Source organism: Squalius cephalus (assembly GCF_949319135.1).
Source record: "Squalius cephalus genome assembly, chromosome: 17".
NCBI lineage: Eukaryota > Metazoa > Chordata > Actinopteri > Cypriniformes > Leuciscidae > Squalius > Squalius cephalus.
In genome coordinates this window covers 3,834,299-3,855,865 of record NC_137138.1, presented here as the reverse complement: position 1 = coordinate 3,855,865, position 21,567 = coordinate 3,834,299, and the positions used below count along the sequence as shown (strand labels likewise).

General features: G+C 37.9%; 1 protein-coding gene and 1 long non-coding RNA gene across 3 annotated transcripts in view; one reads left to right on the top strand and one right to left on the bottom strand.

Moving 5' to 3' along the window:
- The window catches only part of LOC307144905 (uncharacterized protein), a 90,563-nt gene that overhangs the window by 49,833 nt on the left and 19,163 nt on the right, over positions 1-21,567 (top strand). Inside the window, exon 1 of one of the 2 annotated variants that reach the window (XM_079847633.1) lies at positions 16,981-17,087. The exons of the other annotated variant lie outside the window; for it this stretch is intronic. The gene's annotated coding sequence lies outside the window, so the exon portion shown is untranslated. Of the gene's footprint in view, positions 1-16,980; positions 17,088-21,567 lie in introns of those variants that run through there. 2 annotated transcript variants of the gene reach the window in all.
- On the bottom strand, positions 14,137-16,299 carry LOC307144930. The gene is made up of 4 exons (XR_013818853.1): positions 16,175-16,299; positions 14,680-14,883; positions 14,484-14,602; positions 14,137-14,356 (listed from the first exon to the last, which is right to left on the bottom strand). It is a non-coding gene; the product is annotated as an uncharacterized lncRNA (long non-coding RNA).

The following is a 21,567-nucleotide window of genomic DNA, read 5'->3' as shown; positions in this document are numbered from 1 at the left end:
TAGCAGTGACTTCGGCTACTTGTTTTACAGCTACTATAGTAGTTAAGAAAGAAGGTTTCATGTTCCTTAAGTTTTAAACTGTGGTTATAGCTTGTATTTTGACAAACAATTTGAAGAAAAAAAAGTAATAAAACTGTGTCGTCTATATTCTCTTTTCTGAATAACTTGCATGAGCTTCTCTTGTGGCAATAGTTTGTCCGTGCCACAGATGTTCTTCTAGATGGCGCCATTTGATTTCATTTCAACCACGTGATCTTGTTGAATCCATCGTGATTCATAAACAAGTTAACTGATCCAATTCACTGTGTAATCATACCGTAAGGACATTAATAGTATTTTTATTGGGAGAAATCTGAATCGGACAACTTATAAATGCATTAAGCTCGGACAGAACAGAAGTTTTACATCGTCATATCACTGAGGAACTGTTGCTTGTCTTTACTTTGACAACATCTCAGAAACCATAAAAATCTTTCTCCATTTATAGCTGCTTTAAAATCTGCAGCGTTTTAAGACATTCATTTAATTATTTATTAGGAGAATCCTATATCTAAATGATTCAAAAGAGTCTATTCATACTGATTAATCAAAAATTACAAACCAGTCTGTGTGGTTATCGAATCTTGATGCCAAATGTAGTGAAGTGGGTGGGGGTATACAGATAGACTATTCTTTAACTTTTCTAAATAACTTTATTTATTTAGACCGAACATTTTATAAACACTGTAACAAGTAGAATTAGGTACTGTTCCTTTAAGGAGGAACGCACTCTCTCACTCACTGACGAGTGGGCAGTCGATATGAGGAGCGCGAGCTGTGAGCAGAGCATGTATGCGTGTAAAACCTGTTTTATATTTCTGTTGCTCTTAACCTGTTTTATTTCTATTCAGTAACAAAGTTATTACTGGGGTGTTTTGCAAACTGCCCCATGTGTGCGTGGGATCGACGACGCTGATAATAAATAACCACTGTGGAATATCAGATACGTGATCCACTTGGCTACAACCATTCAGGTAAGCTATCCGGCCCCCTCTGTGTAAAGCGTTACAACATTTGTAACGTTGATAAGAGACATTCTATCTTAGTCTCACTTTAAATAAATTATGGAGCTTTGCAGCGTCTCGGACTTGAAGTTTGATTCGCGTTCTAAAAATGCGGCGCCAAATTTAAAATAGGCTACGTAGCCTATATATATAAACTTGTTATGCGTTTTTTCCTCTTCACTGACAGCGTCTCGTTTCTAACGTGAATGGCTCTTAACTGATTTAAAGATAAACAACGCATTCTTATATCAGTGTTGTTATTGTTTAAACTGACAGATTTCCTCAGACATTATGTTTAACAACATTAATGGCTCGTTTCCACTCAGCGGTACGGTACGGTACGCAATTATTTCCATTTCCACTGTCAAAAGTTGTGAATGGTACCAATATGTCGAACCGTAGGCTACCACTTTTTCAGTAGCCTACCCTTCCGTTGGGGTTCCTAGCACAGTGGTACGGTACTAATGGCTCGTTTCCACTGAGCGGTATAATACGGTACAGTACGGTACGGTTTGGGTCGGTAAACAATGAATCGGCTAGCGTTTCCACTGCCAACAGCACCCTTACTTGGTAGGCGTGGTGTAGCCTATGCCGGAAAGAAGCGATTGACGTCATTTTCGCGTGAAGAAGAAAGCGACATAAACAACAATGGATGACATACAGCAGATCTTGTTCTTGCTTCTCGGCATGTTTGTCACAAGAAGAAGGCAAATACCTGTATTTACTTCCCGTTTTCGGTCGAAGACCACAGTAGTCGATTGTCGAGTTCACGCGCGTGATCATAGGTAACTAAGCAATAGTGGAGAACTCGACAATCGACTACTTTGGACTTCGACCGAAAACGGGAAGTAAATACAGGTATTTGCGCTGGCTGAATAAACATAATTTTTATACATATCTTTCACATCTACTGCAGTCAGATTCACCGTGTTCACTCTGAAAGGAATCACTCACATGGCTGGGCACTTGTAATGACACATCAAGGATGTTAAGAGGCTAAAAGCAGGTTTTACATTCCCCTAACCTTTAAAAAACTTTAACAATTTTATTATTACTTTAAACTGCATGAGCAAGATCGAATTATTATATATTAGCAGGAATGAATAAGCAAACTTGATGGGATTTAAATATAATACTTTAATATACAATATAAAATTAACAATAAAAGGCCTAAAAATATAATACAAGAATCAGAATCAATTTTATACAGTTTTAGTATACAACTACCGGTATACAAATAAGACATAATATCAATACAAGTACAAATGGAGTGGGATGAAGAGTGCAAAGTAATAGTGCAAATGTAGTGTGCAAGATGCATTTTGGAATGATAAAGTATGTAATGTTTAGGTGAATGGCCAAAGTGGCAAAAATACAATTGCTTTAATAAAAATACAAAACATAAAGATTAAAAAAAACAAGTAGAGCTCCATGGTTTTGAAGGCTCTATAATCCCTTCTCAGCTGGCCTAAAAAGAAAGAAACAAAACAAACGTTTATATGTCATACTAAAAATGAAAAGCAAGACAAATTGCCTTACTAACAACCCAGTTTTTTTTTTTTTTTATGATCACAATTATTGATAGTTTTCCCATTCCTTTGATTATTATGAACATCACATAGACGAATTTCAATTTACCGTCTGTGTGGGGCAAATTTCAGCACTTGCCCAATCAAGTCCTCCACGTCTGCTGCAGTCAGCGCAGGGAAGTTTTTCTGGGAGGCCGCTAGAGTAGAAGTCAAAATGAAGCAAAGTTACAAGTCAAATTAAAACCTCCAAGCTAAGCAAAATACTGATATTAATGAAATAACACATGTCTGTTATAACCCTGCAGATTGTCAAGTCCTGGAAGGCCTTCTTTGCCTTTCTGCCCCGCAGACTATAATGTTTCAGCACGTCGTTGGTTGCCACTCGCCGTAGCATGCGACGGATGGCAGTACCTCCGGTCGAACCTCCAAGGGTGGTCAGGAAAAGTGGCTGTAAAACATACAGAAATACAAATTATACATGTAGAACAAAGTAGAGAGCTTGTACAATCTCATTTTGTAAGAGCCGTCAGTTCAGTTATAATGATATTTGAAATTATGCAATTATATAGTGTAATCTTAAGGCAGGACTATGGCCACTTAATTACCATTTTGTCCCTCCTCTCCTGTTGACCGAGACTCCTGTCAAACTCCTCCAGCTCTGTGACTGTTGAGCAGGGCGACAGCAACAGGTCATCGACTGGAGCAGAGGGAGGTGACTGGGAGCTCCTTAAGAGCATGAGCAGCTCATCCATCTTCTGCTCCATCTTCTCCTCAAATGCGTCCATCCGCTGTGCCATGCGGGTAATGGTACTATCTGATATGGTACATTCTGTAAAAAAGAACAAAGTTGTCAGTCACTGAAATATGATTGTTTTGCTTCATCAAATAATTATTCTGTTTAATAATTACCTGGTATGAGAGCCCTTGCAAGAGCGCCATCATAGTTAAGTTATACAAAATATATAGAAAACAATCCTCCCTCTCTCTCTATACAATTCATATGACAAATTGCATAATGTTACATGTAAATTGTCTATGTTTTTACTGCACAATAATATTTGTGGCTGCTCACTGCATAGGGCACAGAAATATATTATATTTCTTAATGTTACAGGCCCTGCGCAGAAGGCCAAGTAACATTAGAGAGATAAGACAGTTCTGCAAAATAAGTGCATCCTATCTTTATATGTATACATAACTTAATAAACCAAACACAAATAAAAGTAAACTCATAATGAACACTATAACCTTGTAACTGGAGTCCATTTGAATCGAATTAAACGCATTTCAGTCACCTCGTGTGTTACAGCGTTCACAAAATGGCGGACAGTCTGCATAGACCTATATTCAACATATTCACAACCCCGAACGTCATTACCCGAAAAATATCTGCGGTATGAACATTACAGATCTCGTGTTCATATTATCAAGTTGTTGTAACAATAGTACCTGCAAAATAACAGGACAAATTGATGAAACAGGAGCCACTGCGTCACGTCGCACCAAATCCTCAGCAGATGTGAGGGGGCGCAGGCGCGCACAGAGTCCTCCTTTCAGTTTTCAAAATTGTCCCGGTTTCTCACCACAACAGACTATATTCTTACACTAATCCTGTAATGATTTACTTTCAAGTCCCACATCTCCACATGAATAAAAAGAAACTTTTGCTTAATGTATAACACCTTTACAAAAAATGTAATTCAGACCAAACGAATAAGCAGGCTATCCGTGCTGATAACGGCTAAATGGCTAACGTTAGCTACGTTGTTTGCCAAACCAAACAACCAACTAGCCTCGACATCGACAATATACAGATACTACTTTAAAGGGACACTATGCAAGTCTGAGTGTTTTTTTCTCTACGAGCTCCCCCTAGTGTCTGGTAGTATAATGCTTTCAAACACTCTGTCGTAAAAACGAACTGTTGTCCCTCCCCCCTTGCCACGAGCAACCCAGCTGATTAGCTGTCAACCAATCTGAGCAGAGGAACCGGCTATTTCAAAACCAGTTATGTCTACCGAGGCAAGTAAAGCAATACTTTCTTTCCAACTGATGGCGATTTTTTTATTTATTGTGTTGTCATGCATACTAGTATTTTTACCGGGAACGAACGATATTAACGAGGCGAACTACTGCTTTCGTGTTTGTTTGTTTGTTTGTTTTTGGGAGAGTGGGCATGAGCATAAAAAATATATATATATATCGGAGGCTAATATTTGTCTAAAGTTATATTAGCAAGGTCTATAAGTTCATCTGGTAGAATGATGGTTTACCTTTGCTTGTCTAAGAAAACATCAGAACGTTTTTTCTAGCTCGATCATGATATGTGCAACATTTTGCGCGTCTGATATTGCCTACTATCAGACGCGTTGACTTAGTGACATAAAATAAAAGTGTAAGTTACACAAATAAAACCGACAGAGGAACGGCCAAACAACTACAGAAATCAAACGTGTTTGCTATGACAATGCTAACATCAAAGTTATAGTATCTAGTGTACTAGTAAGCCCCTAACAGACAGCGATCATAATAAAAACCTTTACAGACAATAGCAAACATCCTGAGGTCGCAATTACTTGAAATTTAAATATTAAACACAGTTTATTCCAAAGATACTTAACTTACAAGTGCAACAGCAGGATCAGCATCCGTTTTGCAGGCTTCTGTTTCTCTCAGTTCTCACCATTCTGAAAAAGCCGGTCCGATATATTTACTCAAGTCTTGACTTCTTGCTCGGTCAGTCTCCCGTTTCCTCTTTCGTTGGTCCTCCGACAAAGATTTCCTAGCTTTCTGCTTCTTTTTTACAGACTCAGCCATAACTCAATCTATCTTTGCCCTTTGCTTATAGCTAGCCCGCCGGTGCTTGAATAGGGGCGTGTACGTGTGCAGTCAAGCAATTCGTTACATCGCGAGACCTGATATCACGCGATACTTCCTGACACCGACCCGCGTCCCAAAGTTGCAAGTGAGTTTTTTCCGCTCTCGGGCACCAGGGGGGTGCGAAACCACCACCATTCAACCCGAAATAAGTAATATAACCATTCCACTGACTCCGAAGCTGTTCAGTTAAGGTTAAAAAGTTACCTAGAGCACCTTTAATAGGTAACGCAACACAGACAATGTGAATTAGACATGTAGCGTACACATACCTTTTATTATTTGTTTGCCTCGCTGGATGATCAGTCAGGTTCTCTGCTGTGACGAGCGCTCGGTGTGTGGACTCTGGTGGTGATGATATGATGACGTTCGAAGCACAAACAACCCACGTGCTGGGTCAAACGATATAATGTTGGGTTGATGGATTTTGACTCAACACCTTTACAGTCTATGCTCAACACATGAGTTGCACAAAATAACCCAAATTCCATATTAATAACCCATAATGGGTAAAGAATTTCATAACCCAGCGGTTGGGTAGATTAAATAACCCAGCATTTTTTAAAGTGTAAATCAAGTGACTGCAAACCTTTTATATGCTACTTAAATGTAAATGGAGCTGGTTTAAATAAACATTTAAAAACCGCACTCAAAAACAACCAAACGGGAACGTTGTGTGGAGGTACAGTGCAACTACAGGAGAACGTTTTAGTTGGTTGGTTCCCTAACGTTCCCTAAACGTTAGTTTTTGGTTTGGTTCGAACTAACCTTTAGAGAACCATAAACTAACGTTCCCTAAACGTTCTGTGTTAGTGGGGTAGGAAACACCGATTTTTGTCATTGTTCTCTGTACTGACAGCACTCCAAATTTACAAAAAAATGACCTCAATGTTAAAATTGACCGGAGTTCTCCTTTAACTGGTTCAGAAGTGTTTAATGTGGGTTGGATCTTCACTGACCAGCGCTGAGTTTTCCAAAACCTTCATGAGCCTTAGGTGACAATGACAAATTATAACTCAAGATAGAGCAACTCAAATATCAGCCAGGTGAGTTGGAAGTTGAAGCTAAAACTTAAATCGTGATAGATTTTAATTGAGTACTTGAGTGAAGATTTGCACCTAAATAACCTAGAGGTATTGTAAGTGTGATGATCATCTGCTAAATGAGCAACAACGACCACAATTCACTCCTTCAGTCAGTGAAGCTCCCACAGCCGTTCATGAGAGTTTAAATGCTGGGGAATATTCCCATCTTCCCACAGGAGAAGAAGAAGCAAGCAGGAGGAATTACTGATGCATTAAGATATTGAAGTCTTTTTTTGCACCAAATGTTTTTCTATTGTAAAATTTGAAGGACAACGAGGCGATTCCTCTCATAATATGGACTCTGACAAACATCACTTGGAGAAGATGAAATTGCTCAGGAAAAGTAGATGTTCTGTGTGTCTGTGGCAATTCAGCAGTGACATGCCTAGTTTAGTTTTACAGCTGCTATCTAGTAGTTATGAAAGAAGGTTTCATGTTAGATAAGTTACGCGTTTGTATTATTTTGACGAACAATTTGGTTAAATTAATTAAAAAATGGAACGCGTCTTGGTTTAAGCTTATTTTTGTGTCGCCTCAATCCTCTGAATATGAATAAATTGCATGAGTTTCTCTGTATTTGGCCATTCTAGTTCAATGGGATGTTCCTCTCTAAATAACCCCATTTGCTTTCATTTCAACCACGTGATCTTGTTGAATCCACCGTGATTCATAAACGTACACTATCGTTCAAAATATACAAATATTTAGATAAGTACATTATGAATCCATCTTCCAAACCGTGTTTTTGTCTTATCCTGGATCACTACAGTACGCCAATAATAACTGTTTATTTGGACTATTTGGTTTAATCAGTGCGGGACGCAACCGCCGCGGAGTAACCGAGTTCCTGACTTGTTATAGACATAAACAGAGAGAAGTAGATCCGGCTACAATGTTCTTCCGCAAGACGCGTAACTTTTTGTTTATTAAGCGCCAAAAATGACATGGATTTAATTCACGGTGTTTATCAAACTGTGAGGACTGTGATTTGAATTTTATTGGGAGAAATCAGACAACTTGCACTGAGCTGCTCGGGAAGAACTGGAGTTTTTGAGGTAAATCTTTCTTAACTCTCACATTTATTAATAGTGTAGTTACCATCTAACTTTTAAAATGGAGTCAAAATGTATATTAAAATCAACAACATCTGTAAAATGCGACAGTTGGGAGTCCAGGGGCCTGTACCATGAAGGTAGTTGAACAAACTCGGGGTTACAGGATAAGTTTTGAGTTGACAAAACCAAACCGATGCAATCAGGCTTTATTGGTACCATGATGCAGCTCATCAACTTTCTCTGTCAACTCAGGCTTTGATCCTCAAGCTATGATTACTCCACGCGCGCGTGCACATAAAAGAGTGACGTCGACACTGAACAACCAATCGCGGGTCGCGATTTTTCCGCGGAGGAGTAAGAGATAATCATTCATAATTACGATGAATTTAAATATGTATTTCAAGCTCGAAACAATACGGTTTCTGCGGCCAAAGCAAGAGAAGACTGTTGGAGAAAGATTGCTTATTGTTAATGTGTAAGTTAAACAAACGTTCTATATTAATGTAAAATTATGTATGTATGTGTAGCCTATACGTGTAATATAGCCTATAGCCTATTTTTATAATATATAAAAATGTGCATGTACCGGTACTAAGAAAAATTAATATTCATTGATTTTTAGATGCAACCCCAACTCCAAATGTTCTTGGCAGCAGATAAAGACAAAATATAAAAATATATTCAAAGTGGTGAGTATTTACCACAACCTTTTATTACTTTTGTGAACATTTTATCACAAACACTTGTTTGCAGAAAACAGAAATAAAGAATTAAATTCAGAAAACCAGAATACACTGTGGCGGAGGAGTTGGCTCTGAGTAGGCAATAAGGGACGGCCGATTATGGATGGAATTACAGGTGCTGTACAATCTGACTTTGGTGCTGGCTCCTCTAAGCAAGTAACACTGGGTACGTGTGCAATACATTACTACTTTTTTTAAGTTGTAAATATGGCTGACTGTATGTTCTGCAGTAGAGGGAAATACAGTGTCCCTGTTGAAGCCAGCACACATACACACAGTCTCCCACACAGAGGTCAGTATGCAGCAGACAGAATTACCAAACATAACCTGCTTTTCAACAGTTATGCTTTACATTGGCCTATTTTTATTTATTAGGGTGGAGGAAATGATGAAGACACTCTGTCTGTGTGTTCTCAGACAGTTGCTGAGGTGAATGCACTGGGCTTTTTATTGTGGCAAACATTTGAATGTGTGGCATAAAAAAGGGACTGGCCCTTACACATCTCTTTTATTGTAGGATTTTTCACAACCTGCCCCAGAAACTGAGGCCTCTACCTCAATGGGCTTCAGAAGAAATGTGTAAGGATTTAAAATCCTTGACATAAATTACAGTCAGTCCTGTGTTTGTAGGAAGTCAAGGAACTTTTTGTGATTTTGATGAGCCTCCAGAAAACTTGTAATGATCATGTTTGTGGTGGAATTATGTTTCAGGTGGAAACAGACTCAGTCAGGGCCCTGTACAAAACGAGTCTTGAACTAGACTGCACACTAAAGGAGTCTTGAACTAGACTGTCCACTAAAGGAGTCTCGAACTAGACTGCACACTAAAGGAGACTTGAACTAGACTGCACACTAAAGGAGCTGACTGTGAGCTGAGGAGGCTCCAAACAAAATCAAACAGCTAGATAAAACTGATCTCAGTATGTATATAGTTATATACTGTATATATATATATATATATATATATATATATATATATATATATATATATATATATATATACTGTATATGTGTATATATATATATATATATATATATATATATATATATATATATATATATATATATATATATATATATATATATATATATATAGTATAACTTATTTAACCAAGTAACACTTTAGTATGAATATTTATTAATGCAACTTTCTCTTGCTCTCTTTCTCCCTCCCATCCCACAAAACCAATAAACAATTTGAGACATATCTGCAGTTTCAATGTGCTTTTATTAAGTGTAATATTGTATGGTGATTGCATCTACATCTGCACCAGCTGGGTGGTCAAGTGTGATCGGGTCAGTTTCATCGGGGAGAAGCTGGTTTTGTAGTGTTTCTCGCTCCGTTCTACTGGTGGCTAATATATTGTGCAGAATGGCACATGCAGTCACTATCTGTGATGCCCGCTCTGGTGACTCTTAAGGGCCGAACACAGTTGAAATGTGCCTTTAGGATGCCAAAGGTCATCTCTATCTTTACTCTGGTTTTACTGAGGGCCACACTGAAGCGGTGCTGTGGCCCTGTCTGAGGGTCATGATAGGGGGTTATTGTGTAGGTTTTTCTATCTCAGTTCAAATTAACAGTGTTTTTTACTGTACCAAATTTAACTTGCTTTCCTCAAAGTGCTGACACAACACAGACTAACGGAAAATTTGAGACAAGCACTGGAGCCAGGCCATTTGGCATCCAAACTTGATCATATATGTTCATGACCACAAGTCGTCTGCAGATGAAATGTTTATTAAATCATTGTTATATCTGTTAATGTTACTATTAATTTAAAGATTCATCTCACAGAAAATAATCATCTCACATATTCACATCATCTCTACCTGAACATTATGGCTGTGATAGGACTTCCTATTAACATAATCTGCCTCATGTTCCCCTAGAGCAGTGGAGATTGGAGCAATAGACTGCATACATGTTGCAATGACTTGGGAATCCTATCATAAGATTAACAGAATAATAATAAAAAAAAAGATTCAAAATAATTCTTAACATGTATTATATTGTATAGTACACTTGTGAAATTTGCTTAAAAAAGTGTTCATGTGATGTCACCCTATCAATATATCTTACTGGCAATTTTATAAAAGCCCTCTTTTATGGACATGGTCGATAAATGTCCGGGGAACACTAATGAAACTTTTCACTCCTGCAGAGCGAGGACCACCTTGCGAATGGTTTGACAAACCGTGTTTTCCCCTAGCTTCTGTGCGTCACCCACCGTGCAAGAATGTAGCACTACCACTTGCAAAAAAAACAAAAACAAAAACAAAAAAAAAACGCAACGCAATACAATTTGCGGTACAGTAAGTGCATGAATTCGACGTGTTAAATTCTTTATGTGCGGCTCAAGAAGTTCGCAAAGATAAGAATTTCCTTCCGCGGAAAATCTGTATCTTCCATACAAGTAACTATCAGTTAAGGCAAGGGGATTTTGTCAGGCTATAAACTCTTTCTCTACGAAGTGCTCGTCAAACAATTTGCGCTGAGATGTCCACCGGATTTGGAAGAAAAGGTGAAGCCATTGCAACAGACACTTGGAATAAGTTACGTCACCTATATGTTTCTTTGCTCTCAGCTGATTGGTCAAACTTCAGTCTGAGATCTTGAATCCAGAACATAACCTGCCCCGGAGGCGAATTTTTTTTTTGCAGGGTGGTAGCGGAAGACTCATTAATATTCATAGAGAACTCATCCCTGATTGGCTCGCCGCGTGACACAGTGACACAGTGCCCAGAGTGATAGAGAATACATCGCCTCAGGCTCGTGACAGGGATTGTGATTGACCTACATGATTAATGTTAGTAATTTCATTGGATTATCGATGAAAATCACGAACGCAAATAAATGAGTCGTGTTGTTTTTGACCAACACGATTCATTGTATTACAGTTTTTCTCAATTGCTAAAACACTAAAACCCATTAGCTGAACAAAATTCTCAGTTGCCTGAACTCATTTAGCTAATTGTGCAGTCTGCTGTCAATAAAGTTACCTTAAACCATTTCACAAGATAAACCACAATTTGCAGATCTCCCTTAGACAAAAAACGCTAAACACATTCTCAAAACACATTCTGCACTCTAATGCACATGTCATCCACACTGGTAAACACAAGAGGCAACAATCAAATATAAATAGAGAACGCATGTCATTTATTGAACACAACCTCTCAAAACTGATTTGAAGATGAGGTTTTGTCTTTAATGTTTTCAGAAAAAGGAGCAAGGTTTCAGAAATTGTGTTTTAGCAATTGAGAAAAACTGTAACAGTGGGGACTTCGCCAAAGTCTTTTGGCCTTCATGAGCCAATGCAAAATAGAAAGTTCAAAATGGCCAACTTGATTATTCTGTGGTCCCTGTAATAGTAGACTGATATATTTATTTAGTCTATCTTAAGTTATTTCATTCTTGAGTTTGAGAAATGAGAAAATGTTTCTCATTTAATTGAATCATCACTAGGTAGCCTGGTAAATAAGCAGAATATGGACCAAGTAGTTAATTTCTCAGGCTGGAAGACTGTCATTGGGGCAGATGAAATGGGAGACAACAAACATTAAACAAACTTTAAAACATTTATTCAGATATCCCATGCAATTAGGGCTTACTTCAGTCAGTGCACTATGTACCAATATGCAAATTAGAGTTTCTATAGATACACTTTAAACATAACAGTAATATGTACTAAATAAAACTGAGTTTAACAGCACTCAAATATTACCGAAACTTGAATGACTGAAACAGAACTCAAACTAAATGAATTATAGAACATTTCTAGATCACAGAATGATAATTGTATAATTAAGTGATTAATTAAGTGATGATTGAGCATTAGTGATGAGCACCTGCTGTTAACAAGCAGAATCACTCAAGGAAAGAGAAACACAAGAACTACAACTGACTTCCAGCCACAGCACAATCAACTGGAGATAAAAGAAGACATTAAATATCTCAAGATCTCAGCAGAGGAGGATTTAACAACTCCATGAACATCAGATAATATGAAGAATTTTACAAAAAGTTGTGCACAAAAAGTTTCACAGAAAAGGAATTGCATGACTAAGACTCACACAGACATCAAGAATCAGCATATGAATTTCAACAATGGTGACCATTAAAAATGATTCATGCTGCAATGCATGCTGGGTACTAGCATAATACAAAACTTATCCATTATCCATGGCTCCCAGCATGCATTGCAGTATGAATAATTTTTTAATGGTCACCATTGTTGAAATTCATATGCTGATTCTTGATGTCTGTGTAAGTCAGCATAATACCTGAAATGTTATTAAAATCTGATTGTCACAACAATGGTCCTTACAGCAGAACCAGTTCTATTATAATGAATAAAACAAGCAGAGGTGGGAAATCCAGGGGCCAGTGAGTAGAAGTCCTTCCCTATGTTTATTCCACCCATGAACTCAGTCAGCTGATTTCACTAATTAGTTCTCTCTCCTGTCTGAATTAGCAAATCCAGGTGATTGGAACAAAATACTGAGGAGGACTTTTACTTTCTGAACCTGGACTTTACACCTCTGCATAGCAATGCCACATGTCAGCCAAGAGCAAAGAAACAAACCAGAACTGGACCTTATCGAAGCCACAAAAAAAAGCTGATCTGATCTTCAGCTGATTTCATCTGAGGCTGTGGCTGAAATTACTTTTTTTTTTTTTGTGGTTTGTTTCGACTTCAACTTTATTCTATTATTTGCTGCGTCGATGAGCCTCCGGCAATAGTAGGCCTCTAGCCTGGTGGTTATGAAATCCATCAGCTGTGTTATGTTGTAGGCCTTCAGCCTATAGAGGACCTGGTCCTTCAGAACCCTCATTGCACTCTCCACATAATTGTTGGTGTCGTTCCCTCGTGTGGGGAGATGAGTGCGGAGACAAATTGCCCAGGCCTCACGTCTGCTGAAAATAGATGTCAGATATTTGCAATATCGTGGGTGAAGCTTTGCCGTGGAGTCCTCTAAGGCCCGATGGTATGAGGCCTCAAGTTCTCCTGGATTTCTTGCATACACCATAGCCTTGAAGAGCTGTAGCAGGGTTTGACGGTCAGACTTTGGTACAGCATTGTGGGCATCCCACAGCCACCTCCACATCGCCTGCAAAATGTGGAAAACGCAGAGGATGGGGTGTGTATGTGGATAAGACTCGCTGAGAGCCTGTCGTAATGCCTGGCAGTCATCAGTCATTGCCACTTGTGGGCCGAGATCTCCCCTGCGGAAAAATGCATCCTCTGGAAGAATGCTTTTGAGGAGCTGTAGTCCTGCAGTGATGACACTCTGAGACTCAGATGATGTTATCATTACACCCAAGGGCAGTCCTCCAATAGCTGAGTGGGTCAAAAGTAGGAACACTCTGCTATTTGTTCTGTCGCAATTTCCAGAAGAGTCCACAAAGACCATCTCTGCACTCTCAGGGATCATTGAATGGACTCGCCTCATGAGGGGACTGCATAAGGCAATGATGATGTTCTTGGAATCTGCAAACATCTTCCCGCACTCAGTCCCCTCCTTTTTGTTGTATGCATCAAGTGATGCCTGTAGGCTGGTGAGCATCGTGTCCCCGGATAACTCCCCGTACGACCTCTTGAAAATGTTGTAATACAACCTAAAATGACAATTACACACAGGATTTAGTAAATTTTATCAAGTGACATTATCAACATTATCACATAATTTTTCACTTGATAATAGTGATCACATTCTTAGAATGTTCCAATTGTATTTTTTACTTTTACTTACCTAAAACAGAAACTTAGATCAGGACAAATCGAGCGATCAGCAGCTGCAAAGACGTATGAGTCGCCCATCTCTTCCTGAAGGTCGTATTTCAGTGTATTTAAAGCAGAGGAGGGAGAGTGGCCACTTTGAAAAAGAGTCTGTAGTTTGTTGATTGTCTCTGGTGCTACATCTCGTTGCCTCATAGCCTCAGCACACATGAGCAGGTGATTATGTTGATGTTTCAGGTTGATGTACAAACATAATCCTTCTTCTATGTGTAAATCAGCAGATCTGAGTACATTAAAATTATTATTACATATATTATTACGTTATTTAGGAAACTGAGACAGAGAGTGACTTTTTTTTACAAAACAGCAAGCCTGTTTTTTGGGGTAGCAAATCTATTTTTAGATCTAACCTGGACTTTCTGTTCTGCGAAAAGCTTTGCCTCTTGAGAACAACATACATCACAGCAGGGCAGGATGTATTTTTTTTCGAGGAAGAATGCCGTGTGTTGTGTTGGCATCTAAGGTCCACCTTCAAACACATTCAATTAAGGTTTTGGCTCAACCCTTGAAAAAATAAATGAATGCACCTGCTATGAAATCACTTACTCTGTATATGTTCTGCCTTTGTTGTTCCACAGGGTAGCTTTTGTTCACCCGCCATGTCGTTTGTGATGACTTTTGAAAGGCTTGAAGCCATCTGCGAACCTCCTCCTCAGTGTGAAGTTTTACTTTTAGAGTAATGTTGCAGTTCTTGCCCTCGAGAGGCTCAAATGAACAGATATGATGTTCATAGTCCTCAGGGAGGAGTTTCTGTCAAAGCACAAAAAACATTTAAAGAGTGGGCAAATGCATGGTGTAACCAAAGTAACATTTAACATTAACACCTACATTCTGTAAACTATCTCTGCCTTTAAGTCAGTTAAGTGTGCTCCATGCACAGATGGTAGAAATGGCTTTCCAATATTTCCAATACTTATGTCAGTGTTTTTTTTATTTTTTATTATTTATGTGATGCTTTTGCTCAATAGCTTCAAACTAAACTTTGCCAATGGGACCTATACACTTAAAACCCACTCAGAAGAAGTTGTTTTTCTATACACTCTACTAATGGAGGGGGGGAAAGGGGTTGGAATGCCAATGGAAAACAACAAGATGTTGACTTAATGTCAAAGTGTAATTATTTGTTTGCTAACAGCCTAACAAGTAGTTTAACATTATCCACGCTTCAACAACACTGTTTTTTTGTTTTATTCTTATCCATCTACACCTAACCTCCAGCAGCTCCATCTCCTCAAAGTTGTCAAGTGTCTGGCAAATGTTGCAAGCTTTAATAAATCCTGCCATTATGCACACCACTTCTAGAAACAGAACAGAATGGACTCTTGAATGGAATCATCAAGACATGGACACTTTAAAACAATAACTGGCTTTGTCACCATCTGCAAAAAGTTCACAAGGTTCATAACCCTTACGTGCCCGCACCGAACATTCCAATGTTGGTACTGGATAACCACCTCACATAAAAAGTTCTATGTCTTGAGTAAGTAAGAAAGTAAATGTTTATTTATATAGCACATTTTTATACACTGGGTGCAATACACACACACTATATATATATTATATATATATATATATATATATATATATATATATATGTATGTATGTGTGTGTGTGTGTGTGTGTGTTTTTGTTCATATATATATATATATATATATATATATATATATATAAAATATCAAATATTAAATATACGAGCTTGAAAAAACATTTCTGAGAGGCTTTTGCATCTGAACTCTTAATACCACGAATGAGAGCATATTACTGTCAATTTACTTGTAAACATTTAAGAAGTAAAGTAAACATTTAGAAGTGAAGCAAACAATTTAGATAAAACATGATAAGAACCGATTTAACAACATTTAATCCTCTTTAAGAAATGTATCTTTTACCTTTTTTAATATCAACGACAATAGAGCGAACGGACACGTAAGGGTTAACTCACTATTAATTCAGTTGGTTTTGGAATACTAAGCCATTAAAAGTTTATTAGAAGACGAATCACATGTGTGATCAAATAATCAAATATGAAATGAAACTTTACCTTCGTGAATGTGTCTGTTGTCACCACCATAGACTGTAAAAAATAGGTTGTCACGATCTGAGGCGATGTATTCTCTATCACTCTGGGCACTGTGTAACGGCGAGCCAATCAGGGATGAGTTCTCTATGAATATTGAAGCCATTAAAAGTTTATTAGAAGACGAATCACATGTGTGATCAAATAATCAAATATGAAATGAAATTTTACCTTCGTGAATGTGTTTGTTGTCACCATAGTCTGTAAAAAATAGGTTGTCACGATCTGAGGCGATGTATTCTCTATCACTCTGGGCACTGTGTCACTGTGTCACGCGGCGAGCCAATCAGGGATGAGTTCTCTATGAATATTAATGAGTCTTCCGCTACCACCCTGCAAAAAAAAAATTCGCGCCCCGGAGCAGGTTAGCCGTGCAGCGTAAGATACCATGGCAACGAACACCGATTAAAGCCGAGCTACTTTCATAGTACCTAAAACCCAGGGTTGGCGGAAACTAAGCTGAAACATAGCTGGCTAGCCACCTAATCCGGCTTCATGGTACAGGCCCCAGATAGGCTCGAAGTTTGAACATTTTAGCCTATCCCTCATCAAACATATTTGGGGAGATAGATTGTATCTCAAACAAGATAACAGATCTGATCTTGGTTGTCTTGTAGGCCTATCTATTTTAATCTATCGTCACCTTCCTAAAATAATTGTGTAAATAAAAATGATTTTGGCAATTATTTTAAGAAGGTGACGAAAGTTAGATAGTTTAATAGGGATTGGTTTCCGCCAGTAGAGGCGCTCGAGCAACCGAAGCAATGACACACATCCGAGTCTAGGAGAAGAAGAGAAGTGAGCGAGGGAAGGGAACATAAACAAGAGAAGTGGAACACAGCCGTTCATTCTGCTCTAAATCTGCTGTTTCCAGACTGTGAGTACATTAATTTTATCATTTATTAGGAGAAATCTAGATACAAACGAGTCAGTTAACTTTCAGTTAACTGACTGATGTCGTGATGTGAAACGTAAACTCGTTACTGACTCTTTTTCACTTAATTTGTGAGGATTATGAGTTGTGATTTCATTTTATGTAATGAATAAATGAAACCTGGTAAAAATGAGTTTTTAGTGCATGTTAATAATATTTAACGTAAGAGCAACACAAAAACCAGCTCAGGGCTCGAAATTGCTTTTTACTTGGTAGCACTGGTAACAAAAAGTTAGGAGCACCCACCAAAAATGAAGGACCCAGAGAGTATTCAACTACACAGTATTGTTATTTCTGTGTTACACATATTCTTATCACAGAATAACTTGAATTGGAACTAGAATTAAAGATTATAGTTTGGATATAAACACTGGTGTCTACAGAAGCAATCAAAATAGAGAAAAGCACCTTTTGAAAGTAACATGTAGCTTCAAATAACAATTGTATTGATAACATTGTTACACTACTAGGTGGCGACAAGTGAGTTAAACAAATTTATTATTGAATTATTCATTCAAGAGATAGATTAAAAAAAACACTGATTCATCCATTAACAAGCAAAGTATTATGATATTAAAAGCCACGTTTCCACTGTCGGGCCAGTGCTAGCCAGGGCTTTAAAACACACTGAGTTTCCACCGTCGAGCCAGAAGCTCTTCAGCGCTTCACTAAAACACCTCTCTGGAACAAGGTCAAACAAACCCATCATTTCACCAACATATGGAAGTTTTATAAAAAAATTAAAAAAAAGGAAGTTTTATCAGAAAACTAATCAGAAAGAAATGACTGGAAACTAGCGTGATCGCAAAACAAACATGATAAAAGCGACCGTTTACTGGCATTTTTGTTGTTTACTTGAATTTTAAAACTCACAAATTGATGTTTTACCACAGGTGTACTATAAAAAGTGATACTTTGATCATAATGAATTAATTTGTCAAAATTGCACATTAGCCACACAGAAATAAAGTGGTTTACCGTTAGGTCTATTTAAAAATAGAAAGAGGCCAGACTTACTTATTCAGTTGCGTCTTTTTCTGTTTATTTGGTAACGTTAGTTATAGGACATATTTACATCACATTTAGAAAGAATGATCATTTCTACAAATATAAAATAAACTCTAATCGGCACACTGTCACTTCTGCTCCCAAGAATTTATTAAAATAGGTTAAAACAGCATTTCGACCGAAAAGGGTCTTCGTCAGGCAAGCAACAATCATAGAAAGTTACAATTTATATCAGTGTGAACCATCACACCTTACCTCATTAGTGAACTAATTACCCAATCATCCAATGCAGGGATGGGCAACTTCGGTCCTGGAGGGCCACTGTCCTACAGAGTTTAGCTCCAACCCTGAAAAAATCACCTGCCTGTAACTTTCTAGTAATCCTGAGGACCTTGATTAGCTTGTTCAGGTGTGTTTGATTAGGGTTGGCGCTAAACTCTGTAAGACAGTGGCCCTCCAGGACCGAAGTTGCCCATCCCTGATCCAATGCATTGTTCATTGGATGATTGGGTAATGAGGTCAGGTGTGATGGTTAACATTGAGGCTATGTTTACACAGAAATTATCTGAAGAAAAAACGCAAAAGTGGTGTTGCGTTATCACTATTTATTCTGCGTTTAGGCGAGCGCTATGGGGGGGAAATCTGTGTGCATATGGTGACAAAAAAGTGTGTGAAACTCGATGTAGTATGCACTCCAGGCGGCTAGGTGGCAATGTGAAGTACGCGACGAGAGCCACCGTGAGCAGATCGGTGCCTTCAATGTCTAGCAGACTTTTGCATTTTACCCATTAGACAGGAACGCGACGGTGGAGTGTTTTTAAAATTTCCGCTCTGGAGGGTGGTTTCACTTTTTTGCGTTTTTAAGCCCCAAAAACGCCGTCGCCGTCTAAACGAAAGGCACATCTGATAAAATATTTTTACGTTTTCACCCACGAGCGTTCTCGTGTAAACAGGCCCTGAAATTGTACCTTTCTATGATTGTTGCTTGCCTGACGAAGACCCTTTGGGTCGAAACATTGTTTATTTTATGTTTGTTTATTTTAATGAATTCATTTCTACAAATATGCCACCAAAAAAATTTACTTGAGGAGCTTTAGCACTCTCTCCCAGTACAGTTATATTTTCAGTCAGAGGAAGCTCCCGCAAAAACGTTGTTTTATTTCATGATAGTCCGATATAGAGCTGGTAAGTCCCGCCCCTTCCGTAAAACCCCGCTGGACCGCAAAGTTGAAAAACCGTCAATGCAAGTGAATGGGAGAAAATAATTATTTTCTGGTCCCGTTTGAATTGTGCCATGAATGTGAACATATGTTGTCTGTGAATTTTTTATATAATCTTTCGTGTGAAGAATGCTACAATTTAGCGGGTAGAAGTTTGATATGGTTAGACTTTGTGTGAGAGCACTTTGTGGACTACAACTCATCGCTGCTTTCGACGCGTTTGAAACGTCACCACCACTCGCACACGGACTAGCTCACGGATCCCGCTAAACATGGCTGTGTCTTTGGTGCACTTCACCGCCTTCTTTCAGGGAGAGGACAAAATCGTTGAGGTTGGCGAAAACCACGGGTAAGTCAACTTTATGGGGTGACGTCACATAGGCGACATGTAGTCTTTCTCGTTATGTCTCTTCCACAACTGCTAGCCGAAGAATCATACCATATACTGTCAAACTCGTAACATGAAAGATTATATAAAAAATTCACAGACAACATATGTTCACATTCATGGCACAATTCAAACGGGACCAGAAAATAATTATTTTCTCCCATTCACTTGCATTGACGATTTTTCAACCTTGAGGTCCAGCGGGGTTTTACGGAAGGGGCGGGACTTACCAGCTCTATAAAGAGTAACATTAGGCTACTGACAGATAAAATAAGAAGATGATTGTGTTAGCATCTATGATTTGTCTGATTTCTTCAAGCGTTCATATTTACCATGTTTACTATGGTAATGGTTAGCGTGCATAGTCTTTTGCATGGCGTATAAATATTTCTACCTTATAGACCTTATGTAGCCCCGCCCCTTTTCAGCGCTGCGCTCGTTGTCTTTTGTCTTCTGTCTTCCGGTCTGTATTTTCACAGCGATCTTGCGTATTTATGAATGAACGGCTCGTTTTAAAATATTTCCGGTCTACTGACATTTTTTAAGACATCTGCTTTAAACACTACAATCCTCATGATAACTTTCGTTAACTTTACATTAAGTAAATCCACTTCAAAAGCGAATTACTCCTGGACAGCGATGCCATATACAGAGAAATATACAGAGTGACTGCAAAAACGGAAGCTCAAAGACAATATTCTAAGTGAAAGAGAAAGAGAAAGAGAGTGGGAGTGATTGACAGCTAATATTAAAGTTAAAGTTAAGCACGCAAGGATGAAGTTTGATTGTTTATGTAACGTTGGGTAGAATGATGGTCCGGCCACCGTGTATCAGCGCACATAAGGTACACACTGTGCAGTAATTTGCAAACGTTTTGTAGAGGAATGAAAATAGGTCGCACCAAAACCATTATTTGCACTCACACAAATGCTCCCAAATATATTTTTAGGTCGCACAGATTAAATTTCAGGAGCATATGCGACCAAAATGGTTCGCAATTTCGAGCCTTGCAGTAGGGCTGAACGATTTTGGAAAATAATCTAATTGCGATTTTATTTATTTGTTTATTATTATTATTTTTTACCAATGTTGCGATTTAATATGTGATTACTTTTTAAGTTCTTTATCTTTATCTATTTAATTACATGTGTAATTATATGTATTTTTAAAAATAATTATTAAAAAATTATTAATTATTAATCATGTTAAGAATTTTAAATAGGCTGTATAAACTAATATAGCTTCAAAATATAAAAGCTAGTAAATAACAAAGAGAAAAAAAAAAAAAAAAGATTACAAGCAATAAACAAAGAGTGCTTTCTGTATTTAAACAGATGTGTAAATATGCGTAGCGTGCCAAGTTTATGCTACATCTGCAGACTGCTTTTCTCTCGCGTGTCACGTGACCAGAGTGTAATCACACCTTTTGCGGTTAAAAATTTGTGTTTCATCATATTGCGATATTATCACAAATGCATTTAATCATTCAGTCCTACCTTGCAGCTAGAAGAGTTGAAAAGTTTCTAAACAGTTTGAGCAAAACACTTAAAGCTGAATAATTAAGTGCGATTATTATTGTTACATTATTCCAAATAAATAAAGATTCACAAATAAATGTAAAGATTTTAGCAAAAAATAATCAAATAAAATTAGATTTTTCAAATAAATAAAATATTTACAAATGTGTATATGTTACAAACATAACTCTGCCTGGCATTCATTTGTGAGTCGCTTCCTGTTAATTTGTAGATCCCTACACGCATTTGTGGATTTTGAAACATTTCTACCATCAAGACCTGCACACTAA